At 47.3% G+C, this 13,653-nt stretch overlaps 1 long non-coding RNA gene across 1 annotated transcript in view; it reads left to right on the top strand.

Moving 5' to 3' along the window:
• The window catches only part of LOC116073089, a 42,107-nt gene that overhangs the window by 25,889 nt on the left and 2,565 nt on the right, over window positions 1–13,653 (top strand). The gene's annotated exons all lie outside the window — the stretch shown is intronic.

Genomic DNA, 13,653 nt, shown 5'->3' with positions numbered 1-13,653 from the left:
TTTTTAAAGAAATACACTCAGATTTTACACCACTCGTGTGTAGTCTGTTTGTCAAAGCTGAATCCCATACCCACCTGGCCAGAACTCATCGTCCCGCAGAATAAGGGACCCCGCGAGAAACCCCGGTCCGCGGCAGAATTCTAAGAAAGGAAAAGCTCATGGCCAACAGCAAGGAGTTGGCTTGAATTCTGTTTCTGTCACTTATAGGCCCTGCGGCATTAGACAAGGACATCTTTTCTCTTAGTTTTTACAACACTCAAATGGCTGGTCACAGGAGCCACTAAAATGGGTGCATGGGTCACTGTGTGTAAAAACGTAGTAATGTCCAACAAAGACTGACAAGTCATAGTTGTGGTGTTATGTGGGGATGCATCAGGAAGAGACCACGTGTGTTGGCTTTGGTTTTTCAAAGACATACTTTTAATATGGGTTCCTAAATGCTTTAACTTCCCCTCTAGCCCACCATCCACCAGAGGTAGTGGAAAAGAAAGTATACAGGGGAAGTGGACCTGTTTAGCAGTTGTTCTTTGAAGCAAATCCCACCTGTGTTGTTAGGAAGTCAGCAGTTTAGCTCACAGGAGTCATCTGTGGCAGCTCGATCCACTCGAAAGCACTACACAAATCTACCAGCAGTTCAGTTCGGTAGTGTCGGGAATCAGCAGTGGTGGCACGACCTAGCAGAGACAGCTAGGCCTCAGCAGGATGGGCACAAGTCAGCAGGAGGGACCAGGACCATGAGGGACACCAGGAGAAGGTCTCAGCTGTGCTTTTCTCATCAAAGTGGAGATCGAAAAGCATTGCAAAGCTAGCGATGCAAGCCAAGCCCCTGTCACTGTCCCCAAACATCATGTGTCCTCCGCAGGTCTTGCCTTGCCATGTGTCTTGCCTAAGCACAGAGTCTGTCTTAGCAAAACTCCACATGAATCTGTATCAGAAGACATCACTCTGCCCATCAGCCAGAATCCTCAGAAGTGGCAAGAAGCAGCAGGATGGAGTCATGATAACCAGAGCTCAGCAATGCATTGCAAGGTGAACCAATACATGTGTGTCATTGGCAGAGATCCTTCATCACATGTCCTTCATCTGTTTGCTTTAGCAGAATATCCTTTCATCTGTGTCTGCTTCAGGAAAACACTTTTTCACATGTTTGCCCAGCAAAACACCATCCAACAACACAACTGAGTTTCCAAAGAACCCTTATGTTTCCACCTCATGTATATCTTTATTGTGTATGCATGTGTGCGTGCTTGCATGTGTGTGCATGTGTGTGTGCGTGTGTGTGTGCATGTGTGTGGGTGTGTGTGCATGTGTGTGCATATGTGTGGGTGCGTGTGTATGTGTGTGTGTGTGTTGGAGGGTTATTAAACAGTGTGCATGTGGGAGGTCAGAGAACAACTTCTGGGAGTCTGTCCTCTCCTTTTACCAGGGACCAAACTTAAGTCCTCTGGCTTGACCGAAGCCACTTTTACTTGCTGCTCCATCTCACTAGTCTCCTGGCTCCGAGCCCTCTATTTGAAATAATTGCTTGAGCAGCAAGTGGAGCTGGAACTTCACTGTGTGGTCACCTGAGGCTCCCCGAAGGAGAGCAGTAACCCAGGGGCAAGTGTATCAGAAACTTCTAGACCTTTTCATATGTCAGTGGTTAGCAGGTGACATAGCTGAGAAGAGTCATGGTCTGAGGGCGCTTGGAACCTGAGCTTGAGAAAACTTTATATAAGATTATCCAATATAAACACTTTTCTCAGAAAAACAACAACAACAACAACAACAAACTGTGGAAGGAGGCATTGTGGTTCCCAGGGGGCTGAGCACCAAGTGGCATCATAGGACTTCCTCTCTCATGGTCAGCCTGGGCAAGGACTGTGTGTGTCACAGTAGCTATGAGAGAATGATGATGATGATGATGATGATGATGATGATGATGATGATGATGATGATGATGATGGGGTCTTATCAGAATAGATGGAACATGTGTAGGCCCAGCCCTGTGGCTTAAAGATGGCCAGATCTTCAAGACAATAGATGGGTTTGTGTGAACACAAGACAATGAAACTTTTCCGAACCACATCTACCAGAATAACATTTCTGTTGCTATGATAAAATACTCTGACAAATGTAATGTATGGGTCAAAGAAATTTATTTCAGGTTACGATTCCAGGTTCCAGTCAGTCATAGTGGGGAAGTCAAGGCAGGACTTCAAACAGCCAGTCACTCCACTGCCACTGTCAAGAGCAGAGAAAAATGAGTGCACACATGCTTGCTTGTTTGGTGTTAGTGCCTAGCTCCATTTCTCTAATCGCATACAACACAGGACCCCATGCCTAGGGAATGGTGCCACCCACACTGGGCTGGGTCTTCCCATATTAATTAACTTAAGAAAATCTCTCATGGACATACATACAGGCCAACCCAATGTAGACAATGGTTCATTGAAATTCTCTTCCAGGAGATTCTATTTTATGTAAAATTGACAAAGTTAACCGTCAATGACATTAATAAAATTTATACTTTTGTATGTTTGTATTTATACACATGTGTGTATACATGTCCACACCAGTGCATGTGAAGGCCAGAGGACCACTTCAAGTATTGTTCCAGAGAATCCCTCTACCTTGTTTCTTTTTTGTTTGTTTGTTTTTGTTTTGAGACAGAGTCTCTTATTGTCCTGGAGCTCATCAATTAGCCCAGACAGGGATCCCTAGAGATCCTCCTGGCTCTGCCTCCCCAGTAGCACAAGTCTATGCCCCCACACGTGGGCTTTTTGCATGGGTTCTGAGAATTAAACTCAGATCATCATACTTGCATGGCAGGTGCTTTGCCAGCTCAGTCATCTCCCTAGACCAGCACATTCGATACTTTTAAATCTGCATTTATAAAGCACTTGCTATGTGCCAGCCACGGTTTTACTGCTCTAAATCAATTTTGACCTCTACAACTGACACTTTCATACTGGCTAACTTAATAGGTTACTACATCTAATGATAACAGTGTGAGGTGTACTGTGGCATACAGTGATGATCCTCATTTTCTAGATGACAAGATGGAGTCACTTACCCTAGGCCTCACCTCTGGTTAATAAGGAAATGAGCTTTCCCGACCAGTTGTCTAACAATAGCCAGTACCTGTGATCTACTTACGTAGACCCAGAGATGGATGCCCTGGTACTTGCTTCTCACTCAGAGCTATTAGGGAATTACATCAGCCCCAAGCCTCCTGGGGTCTTATCACAATAGATGGAACACGTGCAGGCCCAGCCCTGTGACTTAAAGATGGCCGGACCTTCAAGACAATAGATGGGTCTGCGTGAACACAAGATAATGAAGCTTTCCCCGAACCACATCTACCAGAATAACAAACACCACTGGCTTCCACAGCCCCAGAGCCTAAATACTGAAGCCTTGCATCCACGCCTCCCACCTAGGTCTGGCAGTCTGGTTCAGGAGAGCCACAGGCTGCTATTGTCCAGATTCCCTAGGGAGAAGATCTGAGGCGATTCGTCCTCCTCTGCCACTTCCCACGAGGTCACTGCCTGACCAGACGTTTGTTTGATCTGAGCTGGACTCAGGGACCCCCAATAGCCCACTGTGATCTTGAGCAGTGGCTAACAAAACAAGAGAGACAATGTCAGTTTTCGTAAAGCAGATCCGGTCTGTCATGCCTTGCTTCCTTCTCAGGGAGACTTGCTATCCCCTGGACTCAGCTGCCCTTTGGAGGGAGGCAGGAAGCCTGGCTGTGGCTTCTCCACCCCCACTCTCCTATCTCCTTTTTTCTCTCAGTTACCAGTGCTAATGGCCTCCTCCTCTCTATATGTCTTTGCTCACATGTTCTCTAGAAAACCCAGACATCTAGCATGCCTTTCTTTGGATTGCATTAAAACTGCATTCATACTCTTATCAGTCAAGGAAAGAGACAAAGAGCCATGGCTCGAGAGAATCCCGAGGATTGTAGGACAGCCTGAAGTTGTGGAGTGGACAGAAAGTCAGGGTCAGGTTCCCAGAAACTCCCAGGGTTTCACCCAAGGAGATGCTCACTGAACCCCATCGCAAGACACTGGCTTAAACACACTTTGAGATTAAGTTGGGAACTCTTGGGGAATGACCCACAAGAAGAATGAAGGACAGGATAGAGGTGATCAAGAGAGAGAATAAGAGAGAGGCACAGGTTTGGATGAGGGGCAGAGGGAGCTCATTCTGACTCTGTAGGACAGGAGGCATCATGCTAGATTAGCTGCAGGAAGCAGGCCATGGAAGTCTGAAGCTTAAAGCCTGGGCCAGGAGGACAGAGCTAACAGACACAGGTGGCTGGGACCAGAGAGCAGATAGGTGGCAGACACTAATGTGACTGACACTAGGTCTTTGGGTGAATGATACTGCAACCCAGACTTGGGGTCTGCTCTTGCTTCATTCCTTCATTGATCCCTGGCCACTCACTGAGAGGCTGCACTCCAAGAATGCTTCGAGTAGAGAGAATGTGGGTTTTGAAGGACACTACCCAATGGCTCTGTACCTATGACCTTTCACCCCTAACCTTTCACCCCCTAACCTCCTGCAGCCTTGCTCCTTCATGCTCAAGGTGGCTGATATGTACCACACCCAACTGTGCTGAGGATTTAATGAGGGAGTTTGGCATGTTTCGTGAGCATTCAAAAGAAACTACAGGGGCTAGGGATGAGGCTTGACTGACAGAAGGTTGCCTAGCCTGCATACAGTCCTAGGTTTCAGCAGCATCGTGGCATAGACCCAGTACTTGCCTGTAATCCAAGCATTCAGGAAGTGGAGGCAGGAGGATCAGAAGCTCAGGGTCATTTTCAGCTGTGTAACAAGTTTGAGATGAGCCTGGGTTACATGACACTCTGTTTCAATAATAACAGCAGCAACAAAAATAAATGTGTTGTTGCCTCCCTGGCACTGGAGCATCAAATCTTGACAGTTAAACAGATGAAGAGTTAGCATCGCCATTGTAGACATTGGCCAGTGGCCTCTCCGAAGGACCTTGGGACTATAAATGTCACTAGGTGGGCTGGCTGGTTTTTGTGTGTCAACTTGACACAGGCTGGAGTTATCACAGAGAAAGGAGCTTCAGTTGGGAAAATGCCTCCATGAGATCCAGCTGTGGGGCATTTTCTCGGCTGGTGATCAAGTGGGGAGGGCCCATTGTGGGTGGTGCCATTCCTGGTCTGGTGGTCTTGGGTTCTATAAGACAGCAAGCTGAGCAAGCCAGTAAGTGGCATCCCTTCATGGCATCTGCATCAGCTCCTGCTTCCTGACCTGCTTGAGTTCCAGTCCTGACTTCCTTTGGTGATCAACAGCAACATGGAGATGTGAGCTGAATAAACCCTTTCCTCTCCAACTTGCTTCTTGGTCATGATGTTTGTGCAGGAATAGAAACCCTGACTAAGACTAGGAGATGTCAGGAACAGAGATCCTGAGCCAAACAGGCCTCCTTCCCAACTCTCATGTAGGGAAATGTGACAGGCCAAGTCCATTCACATGGCGGTGGCCCCTCTCCTTTTTGCAGGGCTCCCATAGCCCCCAAGGGCCTTTCCATCCCATGCCCCATCTTCCCATTGCCTATGGCCATCAGAGTCATGCCCCAATGGGAGTGTACAGTTCCTAAACCTTTCAAACCTTCCTGTGAGCATTGAGCTCCCTTTTTGGCACACAGGGCATGCCAGAAAATGCAGGGCAACCTCACTGAATGATAGACATACAACATGTGGTCATGGTTTACCATACATCATAAAATTTCGTGTGTGTGTGTGTGTGTGTGTGTGTGTGTGTGTGTGGTATGTGTGTCAGTCTGTCTGTCTGTACCTGTGTGTGGAAGTCAGGTGTCTTCCTCAATCTCTCTCCACCTTATTTTTTGAGACAAAGTGTCTCACTGAACCTGGAGCTCATTGGTTTGGCTAGACCTGAATGCCAGCAACCCCTGGATCCTCCTGTCCCTACCTCCCAGCCTTGGCACTGCAGGCGTGCGCCATAGTGCCTGGCCTTTCACATGGGTGCTGGGGATGGAACTCAGATCCTCATACTTGGCGTGACAAGCACTTTATCAACTGAGCCACCTCCCAAGCCCCATGACATTTCTTGTAAAAGGTTATAGAACCGTAATTAGAGAAATAAAAATGAAAATACTGACCACAAGTCCACATGCCCCAAAGACTGGTCCTAACAAAGGCAACAGTCTCCCTCGGGTTACCATAGAGAAATGCACTACCTATTCAGTCTCCTAAAGGACGTCTGGCAAGTGCATGATAAATGGAGAGCAAAGAAGCCTGCACTCAAAATGATGGAAAAGACTGAAGCTTTTTTTAAAGGAACAGAACAAGTTTAGTCTACCAGATTTCACAGCATATTATGAAGCAGCAAAGATCCAAACCGTATAGTAACAGAGAATAATGATCAGTAGACGCCCAAACTAATTCAGTATATAGTGACACTGGAAGTAAGCTAACAATAAGGAAAGTGATGGCTATGAATTAAATGTTCTGTAAATAATTGTTATGGAGAGGAAAGTTACTCCCTGTAGCATTTTTGTCTGCAGCATGTCTGAGAAATGAAACATAAAAACAAACAAACAGCAAATCAATAAGCAAGCAGCAATGCTGGGATGTCAAAATGACTCCAAGGTTAAGCACATTCGCTACTCTTTCAGAAGATCTGGGTTTAGTTCTCCACCTACATGGCTGATCACAACTAACTGCAACTCCAGTTCCAGGAGATCTGATGCCCTCCTCTGGCTTTCTCAGGTACCAGGCACTCATGGAGTGTACACACAAACATGCAAGCAAATACTCATACACCAACCTTTTTTTTTAAGTTGAAAACCAGGATGGAGTGTGATTAAGAAAGACACTAGATACTGACCTCTGGTCTCCACACATATGTGTGCACACACACACAGACAGACACATAGGTATGCGTAGCCACATGTGTGCACACACAAATCAAAACCTTTTGTTGGATAAAACAGGAGGACCACAAGAGGAAGATCACAGCGTGGAAGAACTAAAATCTGCTGGAACTTTGAAAGCATATTATTTTTTTGCTTTTTATTTTTTAACTAAAAGCTAAAATCGGCATCCAGATTCCACTCAGTAAGCCATGAAGGTGAACAGACAGTTGACATGGAAGAACAGGTGAAAACATGAAACATGAAAACATGAAAAAGTATGGAGCTCACCAGAAAAAACAGAACTGTAAACCAACAGACCACAGCAGGTTGATGCTTGTGTGTGGAGATTTTACCAGTGAAAGGATATACAGTGAACTGGCTTCCCACAAAACAGTAGAGTATGGAGAACTCGGAAGGACCCTGAGCCGGGCTGCTGGCTGAGTATACACCTTCCATTGTGTGCCTCTTCTGGGGCTGTAGGCAAGGGCTTCATCTCTTTCTTCTGCTTTAGTTTGGTTATGTGTCAAATGAGGCTTGAAGGAGCTGATGGGAAGTGCTTACACACATCTACACATGTGTATCTGCCCACCCACACACATGCACACACAAATCATGCTGGGTTAGTGCTGGGCTTGGGAAGTCTTCAGAAGTCTTTTCTGCCAGCTACCAGTAAATGAGCATATAGACTTGGGAACCCACAGTGCCATTCATTCAACAAGTATTTACTGATGACTCACTCCTGGGGCCGTGTAGCTACCTGTGATGGTGCTTAGCAACCCTGGACGCGGGTGTCCTTCATCCACTGCAGGAAATGATCTGAACTGTAGCAGTGATGAGCTAAGTATAACATGAAGTAGACCCATGAAGCACCAAAGAGTGGCCATGCACAAGTCCTTAGTGAACAGTAGGTTCCTCTCACCAGAACATGACCCCAAGGCAGGGCTCATCCCATGTATGTGAGGTCCTGGATTTTCTCAACTGCCAACTCAGACATTTGAGGTCCTCAAGACCTGCTTGCCTATAGAGGGTACAAAACAAAATAACATCAGAGATCCATAAAGTGTGTGTGTGTGTGTGTGTGTGTGTGTGTGTGTGTGCACCCTCATGCATGTGCCTGTGAGAAGGCAGAGGTCAGTAGTCAGTGTCTTTCTCTTTTGTTTTTGTTTTTGTTTCTGAGGCAGGGTTTCTCTGTGTAGCCATGGCTGTCCTGGAACTCACTCTGGAGACCAGGCTGGCCTTGAACCCAGAAATCCACCTGCCTCTGCCTCCCAAGTGCTGGGATTAAAGGTGTGTGCCACCACCGCCCAGCCGTGTCTTTCTCTTTTATACCCTCCCCCACTTTTCACAAAGATAGGGTCTCTCACTGAACCTGGGCTTGTTCTTCCTGGCTACGCTGACTGGCCAGGAAGTCCCTTTATCTACTCCCCCTCCCCCAAGCCCTGGGATTACAGATGTCTGTTGCTATGTCAGGTTTTTGTTAGTGTTGGAGATCCACTCTCAAGTCTCTAAGCATGGAACGCACTTCCCCATTGAGCCATTTCCTCAGCCCCTAAAGGTGGCATTTCACGACATATTTACAAAATATACACAGTCGCTTGTCTTTGCAATTCTCTTTGGCTTATTTGGTTTACCCATTTGCCTATTCAATGCCTGCCTTTATGATGGCTTAGCTAGTCCAATGCATAATCCTACTTTGCTGCCAAATCTTTTCACACCTCTCCCCATGCCAAATGACTTCAGAGTCCTTCCTCCTAGGAGTATTTATGTTTAGTGGGTAACAAGGATTCCTGGGGGTCCAAATCTAGCACAGAATGGGCACTCTGCTGTTAATTATAGAAGGAAAGAAAGGCTGGCTGTGTGCTGACTCAGTGGAGTTCAGCTGTCCGGGGAGGATGAAGATGAGGCCATCCTGACAGGAACACATTTAAGCTACAGAAACACCTGTGCCCCTCTCTTTGACCATCAGACTATCAAAACAATGGTTCCCAAGGAATTGAATCTTCCCTAGTATTATATAGTGGGAGCAGGAAAATGCTGAAACCAACCAAGGCAGAGCTTTCCCTCAGGAAGAGACTTCCCACTGTCCTGAGCACTTCTCAGCCCACCTTACAGAAGAGCCCACGAAAGGATGAAGGGATCTAGCCACACTGACCATGACCGCTTAGCCACGCACCTCTCACCATCTAAGTAACCTAAACCTCACGTCAGGCCCCCAGGGACCACTTGTGTGGTCCACCAGCTTCCTTGTTCCTCTTCCCAGTGTGGCCACACGAGTAAATCCCGGTTTCTCCTTTTCACTATTGCTTGTCTGTTGAATACCGTGGATGGGTGGCTGAGCTTGGCTTGTTAGGTCTGACAAAGCCCAGGCTCTGACACTAGGAACTCCAGTGACAAAGACACAAAGTCAAACTGGCCCCAGACCACAGAGGGCATGCAGGGTGGAGACTCGCAGCAGTTAGCAGGTGGACAGCACAGGTGCTGTCTGAGAAGGGATGCTGGGAGAAGGGACACTGAGAGGAGGATCAGTGTGCCCTGTGCCTACTGATACTGAGGGGTCGGCTTCTGGGGGGAAGAGGTGCAGAAAGGGGGACCCATGCTAGTCATCAATGCTATGATGCTATGCTCTGGCGGGATGCAGCAGCACAACGGTGTCACATGATGGGGGGGGCTGTGTGAAAATTGAGGGCTTCTCTTCCTTCTCTTCCAGTCTCTCATCCATAAAACAAGCTTCAGAACCAAAACAGCTTTCAGATTCACTCCATCGCTGGCCACCTGTGATTTGATTTTGTTTTATTTTGTTTGAGTTAAGGTTGGCTGTGGACCAAACTGACCCTGAACTTCTGATCCTCCTGTCTTTCAACCTTCCCAAGGGTTATGATTACAAATGTGCACCATCATGCTGTGTTTATGCAGTACTGAGCATTGAACCCAGAACTTTGTGCATGGTAGGCAAGCAATCCCCAACTTGTTTTGTTTTATGATTTTAATATAACAACAACAACAACAACAATAATAATAATAGTAATAAGAGCCATTTTTCAAAGCCGGGCTGGTAGACCTGATGCAAATTCCAGCCATTATTGTAAGACTTGGGTCTAAATCAATAAACACCCCCAAACTCACTTGGCATTAATTCAAGAAAGACCAAACTGTCTTTGTGAGCTAGGACCTGGAGACAAGGATGAAGAAGGCCTATCTCTGACATCATGCAATTTCCTGTCCTCCTTAGCAATACTCCAGTATGAGTGACAGAAACTAACTTTCCTGTGCTTGAGTAAAACCGGGAAAGAATGTAAAATGGTAGGTGAGTCTGGGAGCCCCAGAAGAGCAAGCAGCCAGCCCTGGCCTCGAGCCTGGACTGGAGGCCCACCTGCTCTAGTCAACCTAGGGGAGGCATTCCTCTAACTCTCCCTGCATCTCTCCTGCCAGACCTGGTTCTGATGAGAAGACTAGCAAGAATCTGATTGGTCCAGCTTGGTCACATGTTCCTTCCCACGCTAAGCAGAACTATTCAGTACAAACAGGGCCTCAGGGATTTACCCATCTGAATGAGGAAGGTGCCTAAGACCTCTCAAAAAAGAGACCTGTCCCAACCATACTGATGCATGATTTTGATCCCAGCACTTGGGAGGCAGAGGCAGGTGGATCAGAATGTGAGGGCAACCTAGGCTGTATAGCTAGTTCTAGGACAGCCTTGGCTACATAGTGAGACCTTGTCTTAGAAAGAGAAAGACAGAGATAGAGTGAGAGACAGAGACCAAGAGACAGAGACACATACACACACAGACCTTGTCTCAGAGAGAGGGGGTGGGGCAGACAGACAAACAGATAGACAGATTGACAGGCTGTGACTCGTGGTGTCCACAACTCATAGAATGCACCCGAGGTAAAAGGAATCACCACATGGACTGGTGGACATGGATTAGAGCCCTGTGCCGATATGCTGTGTTTATAACTGATGCTAATGGAAATGTATGTGGAGGGAGGGGCAGCAGTAAAAGCAACGTCTGTCTGTCTTCCACATGTCCAGTGAGCATGTGTACATTTTCTCAGTTTGTTCCTTCCTTGCCTGAGCCACGGTCTCCCCTTGCTGGGTTGACATAAAAATATTAGTCGAGCAGGCGAGGTGCTTTGGCTGGACCCAGCCCATGTGGTTGGTCCCTGATATGCTGAATGGATGGATGAGTGGGTGAGAGACGGTTGGTTTTCTTGCTGAGCTTTCAGGGAGTCACTGGAGACAGAGTGGGTGGCTGGGAAAGGGAATCCTTGTGATTAGTCCCCTGAAACTTGTCTTTGACAGAGGTCCCGTCTTTCCCTTTGTGCTTTATGACATAAGAATTGGAAGAAGGGCTCAGGGAGATGGCTCAGCTGGTAAAGTGCATGGGATGCAAGCACAAGGACCTGGGCCAGATCCCAGAACACAGGTTAAAAACAAAAGACAAGAACTGGGAGGGGCAGCACTGGGGTGGCAGAAGCAGGAGGATTCTGGGGTGCATTGGCCAGCCAGCCTAGCCAATCAGTGAATGTCAGGCCAGTCTCAAAACAAGTTGTCCGGCAGCCAGGAACAGCACCTGAGATTGTCCTCTGGCCTTTGCATATAGGTGTATATGCACATCCACACATACACACATGTAAGCACATGCGCACACATGTACACACTTACACATGCATGCATACATACAAACATGAATTAAAGGAAAGACCAAGAGCAGAAATCTTGTCCTTTGTCCCAGAGCCTACTTTCCTAACTACTCAGAAGCCCCTGGTGTTGCTTCACTGGACTCAGTTTTCCCATTGGCAAATGGATGCAGGCATGCTCACAATGCCTCCATGACTAAGTGTTTGGGAGCTGGATGAAGGCAGAGATGGGAAACGCTTTGGCCAGGCATGGCCTTGGCACTTCCCCACTATTCACAGGGACATCTTATGTCTCACTGAGAGGCTCTGGCAGGGGAGCGGCCCCTCACACCAGCCTAAGCCAGATGATGTCACCAGCAGTTTGGTTGAAATTGGAGCCCTGCTCCTTAGAGGTTGAGCAGGAAGTTTCTTCAGTGGGAGCTTTTGTTCTGGAGGCGTTGGTGGTGAGACAGAGGAATTCCCAGCAGTATTCAAGCTCGAGAAACCTGCAGTGGGTCAGCTGAAGGCAAGGGGGCAAGGTTTCAGGTCCTGGGTGGTCCCTCTTCCAGCCCTTCCTTTATTTACACACTGTGGGTGTGACCCCTTCAGCAAAGAGACGGGTTGGAAAGCCTAGGGAAGTTCATTTACTCTGGAGGTAGTTTTAAAAGAAAAAATGGTGGCTAGGTAGTGGTTCCTGATTCTGGCCCAGCCACTGCATATCAGCTGGAGGCCCGAATTATCCATGGGGAACTCCCCAGCATTTGATGTCCACATCTGTGCTACGGAGACTGTAGTTTCTCTTGAGAGCCATTCTAGAAAACGCCTAGTGTGGGGGGCTAGAGGGAGGGCAAATGCCTTTATTTGGCTGATATAATAATAATTACCACTTAAAATCTTTATTTTTATTTTATGTGTATGCGAGGGTCTTCATGTATGTAAGTGCACCATGTGTTTACCTGGTCCTTTCGGAAACCAGAAGGCAGCGCATCCCCTGGAACTGGAGTTATACGGGTGGTTGTTGCTGGGAACAGAGCCTTCTGCAAGAGCAGCCAGTGCTCTTAACTGCTGCGCTAGAATATAATTTTTAAATGCTGAAGCACACAAGTACTAGTGTTCGTCACAGAGTAGGGCATAAAACCACACATGTGTTGCACCTGCGAAGGAGGCATGAAAGAAACCAGAGAAACCCTCAGTCTGTTACAGCTACTCAACATCTCACCCTCACCCACAGGGCACAGCCAGTGCTCGTGCACTTACCTTTGTGCAGGGAAGGATGCCTCCCACCTCTGCCACACCCCAGAAAAGCTTCAGAGCCTCTGTGCTAGGTGGTGTTGAGGATGGGCAGTTTGGCAGCCAGAGAGCTTTGGGTATTAATTCCATCTCTCTTCCCTTCTCTTTGAATCCTGGGCTTTACCTTCATTACATCCCTAGACTCCCCCGACTTCCTGCCAACACTGCTATGCCAGCCTAGCTAGTCTAGAGTGGGCAGAACCAGGGCAGGAGGAGAGGTGCATAAAGGTGGGTGTGGCAGAAGAGGAGGTTGGGTTAACCTTGGCAAGAAGCTGTCTCTGGCAGCTTCGTGGGGAAATCTCCTGGGGCCTCCCCATCTTACAGTCCTCTGATGGTCATGATGACTGATAGGCATTTGAAAGTGAGAGGCTACCTTCCCACATGCACCAGCATCCTGCCTCTCCTGCCGACATCACTCCACTGCCCATCATTTCAATGATTTTCTTTTAATGCCTTACAAAGGCCATCCCAGGCCCAGAGCAATGTTAGACCTTTCAGTCTGGCCACCTGGCTTTCTCCTGGACACTCCACAGGCTTTCCCATCAGGAGGGCACTCTTAGGGATCTTATGTTCCTCAGTTGTATTAAATACCTTTCTTGATGCAAAAACAAACAAACAAACAAAAATAAAAGGCAACTTTTCAGGGTTTTTTTCTTGTATTTTTTTTCATATTTTTAAACTGATTCTTTGTGAATTTCACATCATGTACCCCAATCCCATTCATTTTCCACTCCTATCATATCTGCCTTCACCCTTGTAACCTCCCCACCAAAAGAATAAAAATAAAGAATTAAAAAAAAAAATCTGGAGGCTGGAGAGATGGCTCAGCGGTTAAGAGCACTGACTACTCT

Source organism: Mastomys coucha, unplaced genomic scaffold, assembly GCF_008632895.1.
Source record: "Mastomys coucha isolate ucsf_1 unplaced genomic scaffold, UCSF_Mcou_1 pScaffold23, whole genome shotgun sequence".
Classification (NCBI taxonomy): domain Eukaryota; kingdom Metazoa; phylum Chordata; class Mammalia; order Rodentia; family Muridae; genus Mastomys; species Mastomys coucha.
This window is presented reverse-complemented; position numbering and strand designations above follow the sequence as displayed.